This window comes from Salmo salar, chromosome 04, assembly GCF_965601325.2.
Source record: "Salmo salar chromosome 04, fSalSal1, whole genome shotgun sequence".
In the NCBI taxonomy this organism is placed as follows: domain Eukaryota; kingdom Metazoa; phylum Chordata; class Actinopteri; order Salmoniformes; family Salmonidae; genus Salmo; species Salmo salar.
In genome coordinates, this window is record NC_138294.1 from 7,844,613 (window position 1) to 7,854,143 (window position 9,531).

The following is a 9,531-nucleotide window of genomic DNA, read 5'->3' on the forward strand; positions in this document are numbered from 1 at the left end:
GGAGGAAGAAGTATGATTTTGATGGATGTTTAAATGTTGTTAGATTGGAATCACTGGTGAAACAAATACATAGGGTCTGTGGGGATAAGACAGAGAAGCAGCGCACAGAGGGCCTTGACACCGCTCGTGTTTGGCTGGCAGAAGCTAGGAAGAGAGCGGAGGGGGCCAGGGATAAGGGCGTTGCTAACAATGATTTGGGTAACAAGGGAGGTAGAGAGGAAGAGACACAGAAACATGGCAGATGATTGTAAGGCCCCACCAAGGAACCGTAGACAGAGACAGTTTAGGGATAGACAGAGAGGAGAACAGGATTTAGCAAACTTATTGAGAAAAGTGGATAGAGACACTGTAGACAGAAGGGGAAAAACAGGGAGACGCGCTGACAAAGACGGAGAGAAGATGTGTTTTTTAGTTGCGATAGAACAGGACATTTCGCCAGAGACTGTAAAACACCCTGTAAACATTGTGACCGAGTAGAACACAACTACTGAAATTGTAAACATGAACAATAGTGGTTCAGTGGTAGAATTCTTGCCTACCATGCAGGGGGCCCGGGTTCGGTTCCCAGCCCATGCACCATGGGACTAAAATTTAATTCTTGTTATGTTATGACTGGAACCATACGGTTGTTAGTGTTTGTTTTGATAGCTTGTTTAGTTTAAATAGAAAGACAGAGTCGATAAAGTACGTTGTTTGTGGTCTGAATGGCCTGTTTTAAGGATTTATAGAGAATGGGAGTTGTATTTGAATGACGGAATCATGGAAAAGGCAGTTACCTAAATCTAATGAATTATAAGGAGCGGAAATTAATAATTGCGACAGAATTGTGGTGATATACATGATATTTTTTTTAAACCCTTGGACATTTCATAAGACTATAAACCAATACATAGAGAGATTAAAGGACGTGTCCAACGCTAATAGTGGGTTAATAGAACCCCCGTTAGTGGATGGATTTGATGCCCCGTATTATCAGGAATTAAAAATTGCTTTCCTCAGTGGAATTCGTCCCGAGATAAATCGTGCCACCAAACAGAACCTCGTAGGGTGGGGGCTAGCAGATCTGAGGGAAGTAAGAGAGACCAAAGAGGGGGTCGAGACAAATACAAAGAGAAGGTCACTGTAGTAGAAACATCTGTGTTGGTAGAATGTGGATGACCCACCTCATTGGTTAATATTCACTGTAGTAGGAACATCTGTTGTGTTGGTAGAATGTGTAAAGACCCACCTCATTGGTTAATATTCACTGTAGTAGAAACATCTGTTGGGTTGGTAGAATGTGGAAAGACCCACCTCATTGGTTAATATTCACTGTAGTAGAAACATCTGTTGTGTTGGTAGAATGTAGAAGTAGGTTTTAAATTCATACTTATTACAAATCTGCAGTTGTCTGACTATTATATTATTATTTAATGAAAGAAATGTAAAAATGCACTTTTTGTCTGGAAATAAAATAAACATTTATCTGCGTTAACCACTCCAGTCAACAGATGGCGATATGTGTTTTTCAGGCGATGCTTTCAGCGTGACGTATAATGTAGTGGACGGGACGCTTCTTCAACAACATCTAGTCAGCCACCTCGGTAGCTTCCTAGCCGAAACATTCAAGCTGTTCAGACTGCTTCGGTGTATATTTGCCTCTGTATTTGGAACATAATTCTGTCTTTTAACTAGTTTCCCCATTTAGTGTGATATTTCCGTTTAGTCAGGTAACGGTAGCTGGCTTGATAAATGAGCCTGTCACTAGGCTAGTCGCTAACTAGCTAGGTTAGCTGGCTAACATCCCCGACCATGAGCTCACCAAGCTACTGCCCTCCTGCTAAAAAAGAGGTCTGCTGGAAGGAGAAAGAAGGTATTTGGCTGAACGTTGTCGTGAAAGAGGAGAATGAAGAGGAGGATGTCACAGTAAATGAAGAAGTAGAGGGAGAGGCTGTTACAGAGAAAGAAGAGGAAGAAAACGATTATACTTTTTTTGGAGTGAATGAAGGAGAGATAACTGTCATTTTGAAGGAGGAGGAGAGGGAAGAAGAGGAGACAGAAGATCTGAGTAACACCAGTAAGTCCTGTCTTGAAAATAGTTGTTTTACTGATGCGTGGTTTTAAACGGCATTCTATTCTAGTTCTGATCTTAAATGCCGTTTTAATGTAGGAATTGATAAAGCTACACTGTAAGATGTGAATACCATCAACAAGCTGGCCAACAACAAAACTTTAACAATGGATTTGCACGCAAAATCACAACTTAAATGTCTCACGGAATGGACTTGTCTTCATTCAATACTGCAATTCCATCGTACTAAACTGGAGGCGATTCCGAGCCCACTGTTGACTGCGGTCAAGTGTGCCGACAGTCGCAAAACGCGGTCAGGCCATCTGCTCTTCAGTTTCTTCCTGAATTTGCGTGCGCGAATACACTTTACGGAATGGCGTTTTTTTCAGGTAGGGAAACTGAGTTGAATGGACTCTCATGCACAGATAGTCGAGACGATGGCTACAAATCATTCCAAGCTAACCGTTTGAAGCAAACTTATTCAATCTTCCATAATAAAAATGATACCAAATCGTTTATTTAATTTTCGCGTTATCATAAAGTACTTTATCATTGCTAGAGTGCCAAGCGTAGGCTGGAGTGGTGTAAACAATGACATTCTAGACCATTCTGTGCTTCCAACTTTGTGGCAACAATTTGGGGAAGGCCCTTTGTGTTTCAGCATGACAATGCCCCTGGACCTAGGTCCATACAGAAATGGTTTGTTGAGATCGGTGTAGAAGAACTTAACTGGCCTGCACAGATCCCTGACCTCAACCCCATCGAACACCTTTGGGATGAATTGGAACGCTGACTGCGAGCCAGGCCTAATCACCCAACATCAGTGCCTGACCTCACTAATGCTCTTGTGGCTGAATGGAAGCAAGTCCCCCACAGCAATGTTCCGACATCTAGTGGAAAGCCTTCCCAGAAGAATGCAGGCTGTTACAGCAGCAAAGGGGGGACCAGTCCCCTTTTGAATTAACATGATCTTGGAATAAGATGTTCGACAAGCAGGTGTCTACATACTTTTGGTCATGTAGTGTATCTAGCATATTCCAAAGTTACTCTATAATTCTGTCACCGAAATAAATGTTGCTGTGGTTACAGCAGCTAGCGTAATCCTTACAATTTGGAAGGGTCATGGCCACTCCTACTCTGAAACAGTGGACAGTATCTATAGGACTTATTAAGGATGTCAGACATGGTGTATGACTAGATTATGAACAGTATCTATAGGACTTATTAAGGATGTCAGACATGGTGTATGACTAGATCATGAACAGTATCTATAGGACTTATTAAGGAAGTCAGACATGGTGTATGACTAGATTATGGACAGTATCTATAGGATTTATTAAGGAAGTCAGACATGGTGTATGACTAGATTATGAACAGTATCTATAGGATTTATTAAGGAAGTCAGACTTTCCTGTATATCATCCTAGCAGGCAGGCGGACAGACACTTTCCTGTATATCATCCTAGCAGGCAGGCGGACAGACACTTTCCTGTATATCATCCTAGCAGGCAGGTGGACAGACACTTTCCTGTATATCATCCTAGCAGGCAGGTGGACAGACACTTTCCTGTATATCATCCTAGCAGGTAGGCGGACAGAGATACAGTTGATGTCGGAAGTTTACATACACCTTAGCCAAATACGTTTAAACTCAGTTTTTCACAATTCCTGACATTTAATCTTAGTAAAAATTCACTGTCTTAGGTCAGTTAGGATCACCACTTTATTTTAAGAATGTCAAATGTCAAAATAATAGTAGAGAGAATTATTTATTTCAGCTTTTATTTCTTTCATCACATTCCCAGTGGGTCAGAAGTTTACATACACTCAATTCGTATTTGATAGCATTGCCTTTAAATTGTTTAACTTGGGTCAAATGTTTCGGGTAGCCTTCCACAAGCTTCCCACAATAAGTTGGGTGAATTTTGGCCCATTCCTCCTGACAGAGCTGGTGTAACTTAATCAGGTTTGTAGGCCTCCTTGCTCGCACTCGCGTTTTCACTTCTGCCCACAAATGTTCTATAGGATTGAGGTCAGGGCTTTGTGATGGCCACTCCAATACCTTGACTTTGTTTTCCTTAAGCCATTTTTCCTGAACTTTGGAAGTATGCTTGGGGTCATTGTCCATTTGGAAGACCCATTTGCAACCAAGCTTTTACTTCCTGACTGATGTCTTGATGTTGCTTCAATATATCCACATACTTTTCCACCCTCATGATGCCATCTATGTTGTGAAGTGCACCAGTCCCTCCTGCAACAAAGCACCCCCACAATATCATGCTGCCACCCCCGTGCTTCAAGGTTGGGATGGTGTTCCTCGGCTTGCAAGCTTCCCCCTTTTTCCTCCAAACATAATGATGGTCATTATGGCCAAACAGTTCCATTTTTGTTTCATCAGACTAGAGGACATTTCTCCAAAAAGTATGATATTTGTCCCCATGTGCAGTTGCAAACCGTAGTCTGGCTTTTTTTATGGCGGTTTTGGAGCAGTGGCTTCTCCTTGCTGAGCTGCCTTTCAGGTTAGGTCGATAAAGGACTCGTTTTACTGTGGATATAGCTACTTTTGTACCTGTTTCCTCCAGCATCTTCACAAGGTCCTTTGCTGCTGTTCTGGGATTGATTTGCACTTTTCGCACCAAAGTACGTCTCCTTCCAAAGCGGTATGACGGCTGCGTGGTCCCACGGTGTTTATACTTGTTTACTATTGTTTATACAGATGAACGTGGTACCCTCAGGAATTTGTAAATTCCTCCCAAGGATGAACCAGACTTGTGGAAGTAAAAAAAAAAAAAAAATGGAGGTTTTGGCTGATTTCTTTTGATTTTCCCGTGATGTCAAGCAAAGAGGCACAGAGTTTGAAGGTAGGCCTTGAAATACATACACAGGTACACCTCCAATTGACTCAAATGATGTCAATTAACCTATCAGAAGCTTCTAAAGCCATGACATTTTCTGGAATTTTCCAAGCTGTTTAAAGGTACAGTCAACTTAGTGTATGTAAACTTCTGACTCACTGGAATTGTGATACAGTGAATTATAAGTGAAATAATCTGTCTGTAAACAATTGTTGGGAAAATTACTTGTATCATGCACAAAGTAGATGTACTAACCGACTTGCCAAAACTATAATTTGTTAACAAGAAATTTGTTGAGTGGTTGAAAAACAAGTTTTAATGACTCCCACCTAAGTGTATGTAAACTTCTGACTTCAACTGTACATGTGGATGTGTGTGATTAAGTAGACCTCCGTCAGTGGAGACAGGAAGCACCAAGGAGATCTCCGTCAGTGGAGACAGGAAGCACCAAGGAGACCTCCGTCAGTGGAGACAGGAAGCACCAAGGAGACCTCCGTCAGTGGAGACAGGAAGCACCAAGGAGACCTCCGTCAGTGGAGACAGGAAGCACCAAGGAGACCTCCGTCAGTGGAGACAGGAAGCACCAAGGAGACCTCTGTCAGTGGAGACAGGAAGCACCAAGGAGACCTCTGTCAGTGGAGACAGGAAGCACCAAGGAGACCTCTGTCAGTGGAGACAGGAAGCACCAAGGAGACCTCTGTCAGTGGAGACAGGAAGCACCAAGGAGACCTCTGTCAGTGGAGACAGGAAGCACCAAGGAGACCTCTGTCAGTGGAGACAGGAAGCACCAAGGAGACCTCCGTCAGTGGAGACAGGAAGCACCAAGGAGACCTCCGTCAGTGGAGACAGGAAGCACCAAGGAGACCTCCGTCAGTGGAGACAGGAAGCACCAAGGAGACCTCTGTCAGTGGAGACAGGAAGCACCAAGGAGACCTCTGTCAGTGGAGACAGGAAGCACCAAGGAGACCTCTGTCAGTGGAGACAGGAAGCACCAAGGAGACCTCCGTCAGTGGAGACAGGAAGCACCAAGGAGACCTCTGTCAGTGGAGACAGGAAGCACCAAGGAGACCTCTGTCAGTGGAGACAGGAAGCACCAAGGAGACCTCCGTCAGTGGAGACAGGAAGCACCAAGGAGACCTCCGTCAGTGGAGACAGGAAGCACCAAGGAGACCTCCGTCAGTGGAGACAGGAAGCACCAAGGAGACCTCCGTCAGTGGAGACAGGAAGCACCAAGGAGACCTCCGTCAGTGGAGACAGGAAGCACCAAGGAGACCTCTGTCAGTGGAGACAGGAAGCACCAAGGAGACCTCTGTCAGTGGAGACAGGAAGCACCAAGGAGACCTCCGTCAGTGGAGACAGGAAGCACCAAGGAGACCTCCGTCAGTGGAGACAGGAAGCACCAAGGAGACCTCTGTCAGTGGAGACAGGAAGCACCAAGGAGACCTCCGTCACCTGAATCTGGCTCTCTAAAGAAAAATATTTGTTTATGCTTAATTCTTTCATAACATGAACAAATTATTTATTCATGTTTCATTCAATTATGTATAATGTGCCTTGAGCAAATTTGTTTCTTTCAATTATGTGTTGTGATTTTACCAAAATATACAGCTCACGTTTATGACATTGGTAACATTATCCTAGTAAACACCTGACTGCAGGACATTGAGGAAAATGTCTCATTGGGCCAGCTGATGGGTCCTGGGAAAATCTCTTGTACTGGGAGTACTCTGACATGACTTCCTCTGGTGTAATTATGCCTTAGTCAAGTGCTCCTTGTAAAAGGCAACCAGACTCCTCAACTCCTCCTGACCATACTGACTGACAGAGTCTCTGACTAAGAACCACACAGAGACCTGCATTTTGTAGTCGCCTTAATAATACTTGTGAAAACTGACTTTAGGTGATTGAGGGATCTAGTCTAGATTATACGTCATAGGAAGTTTTATCATGTGGAGGTTTCATTCAGGTCTCTGTTTAATTAAATAATCTGTTTGTCTTTGACAGGAGAGAGACCAGACTCTCCTTCTGACAGCAGGAAGAGTCCTTCAGGGAAACCAGATCCCGAGACGTCCAAACCAGCAGGCCGACATCACTGCTCCCAGTGTGGAAAGAGTTTTACTCAGTTAGGGAGCCTGAGAATACATAAGAGAATACACACTGGAGAGAAGCCTTACCACTGTTCCCAATGTGGAATGACGTTTACCCAGTTAGGGAGCCTGCAAAACCATGAGAGGGGACACACAGGGGAAAAGCTTTTCCAATGTTCCCAGTGTGGAAAGAGTTTTGGCCAGGTAGGAAACCTGAACAAGCATGAGAGGACACACACAGGTAAGAAGATGTACCGCTGCTCCCAGTGTGGAGAGAGATTTACCCGGTTAAGGTACCTGAAAGAGCATGAAAGAATACACACAAATACACAGGAGGAGACATACCACTGCTCTCATTGTGGAAAGACATTTTCCCAGTCAGAGAACCTGAAAACACATGAGAGAATCGAGAGGCTGTGTTCTGACTTGTGTTTTTGACTGAGAATTTGTGTTTTTGTTTGGGCTGTCAGACTTCAGTTCACTTTGTGTAATGTTAGTGCACTATTTTTTTATTGCGATTAACCCATTGTCTGAAAGGGTTAAAAACACACTGAAAACATCCAAAATACATACTATATACCGCTAACATCTACAATGCCATGTAAAAACAAGATGACATTGAGGTTAAATAAAGTGTGCTTTATCAATGGAACATATTTTGACATGTCCACTGTGGGGCTCTGTAGAGTCATAATATCCATAAAAACTAGAGGTCAAACGGGGAGATGGTTCACATCGTTTTTCCACCATTCATTTTTCCCATAGGGCTGTGTTTTGTTTAGGCTTACCCTGGTGTGACGTTTTGATAACCATGTAAATATCTCTAGGACAAGGTGACTGAGGACACACAGTGTGTTGTGAATTTATTGTAATGTTTTTAAAATGGTTTAACTGCCTTTATTTTTGCTGGACCCCAGGAAGAGTAGCTGATGCCTTGGCAGGAACTAATGGGGATCCATAATAAACCCCAGGAAGAGTAGCTGCTGCCTTGGCAGGAACTAATGGGGATCTATAATAAACCCCAGGAAGAGTAGCTGCTGCCTTGGCAGGAACTAAAGGGGATCCATAATACACCCCAGGAAGAGTAGCTGCTGCCTTGGCAGGAACTAATGGGGATCCATAATAAACCCCAGGAAGAGTAGCTGCTTCCTTGGCAGGTACTAATGGGGATCCATAATAAATACAAATACTTTTATCAATATATTTGTCTCTCTTTACTCTCGGATTCGAAAATGCTAATTAGCATCAAAGTAGACGACATGCAAGACTACAAATCCCTGCTCTAGAAAGAGTATTGGTGGTTACAAACTTCTTACATTTAACAATGATGGAGGCCATTGTGTTCTTGGGGACCGTAAATGCTGCAGACATTTTTTGGTACCTTTCCCCAGGTCTTTGCCTCGACACAATCCTGTCTCAGAGCTCTACGGACAATTCCTTTGACCTCATGGCTTGGTTTTTGCTCTGACGTGCACTGTAAACTGTGGGACCTTATATAGACAGGTGTGTGCCTTTCCAAATCATGTCTAATTAATTGCATTTACCACAGGTGGACTCCAATCAAGTTGTAGAAACATCTCAAGGATGATCAATGGAATCAGGATGCATCTGAGCTCAATTTCGAGTCTCATAGCAAAGTCTGAATACTTATGTAAATACATGTGCAAAAGTGTATAAAAATCTGTTTTTTATTTGTTATTATGGGGTATTGTGTGTTGATTGATGAGGGGAAAAAATATTATTCCATTTTAGAATGAGGCTGTAACGTAACTAAATGTGGAAAAAGTGAATGGGTCTGAATACTTAACGAATGCACTGTCTACCGCTGGCAGAGTTTTCTACCGCTGGCAAAGTTTTCTACCATTGGCAGTTTTGTACACAGTCACGTGATACGTGGTATAGAAAAGTCCAATCTTAGGAGAGTACATAGGAGGCACTATACTGTGTGTCTGCAGGTGTCTATCTGGTCAAAACCACTGATACAGGTGCCCCTCCACCCTCTGTTGGGATGGATCATGTCTACAGAGAAACCTAGATTCAAATACTTAGATTTGTGTGTATTGGGTATATGTTGTGAAATTGTTAGATATTACTTGTTAGATATTACTGCACTGTCGGAGCTAGAAACACAAGCATTTTGCTACACCCGCAATAACATTTGCTAAACACGTGTATGTGACCAATAAAATGTGATTTGATTTTGATTTGAAATAAACGTCCTATTTATCAAAGGTGCTTTTGGCTGGAGTCAAAATTACTCCAAAGGATTTGAATTTGTTTAAAGTCCATATTGATACAGAAACACTAAACCATGATTTAGATGTATTAAGAACAAGTTGAAGTTGAACAAATTGGAAGAATTGAATAAACCACATTTTGGCTATGATAAAAGATATGTCTCTGGGGTCAAAATGATCCATGTCAGAAGTATGGTTCAATGCAAATATGTAGTGGGTCTAAAGTTTGATTCATTTTTAAAGAGTGATAATTTAAAACGATCAACACATGCTTCTCTTTGAACGACTTAATATAATAATCA

General features: G+C 42.6%; 1 long non-coding RNA gene across 1 annotated transcript; it reads left to right on the plus strand.

Moving 5' to 3' along the window:
* Positions 1 to 1,471: 1,471 nt before the first annotated feature.
* On the plus strand, positions 1,472 to 9,227 carry LOC123733068 (uncharacterized). The gene is made up of 2 exons (XR_014392069.1): positions 1,472 to 2,056; positions 6,910 to 9,227. It is a non-coding gene; the product is annotated as an uncharacterized LOC123733068 (long non-coding RNA).
* Positions 9,228 to 9,531: the final 304 nt, after the last annotated feature.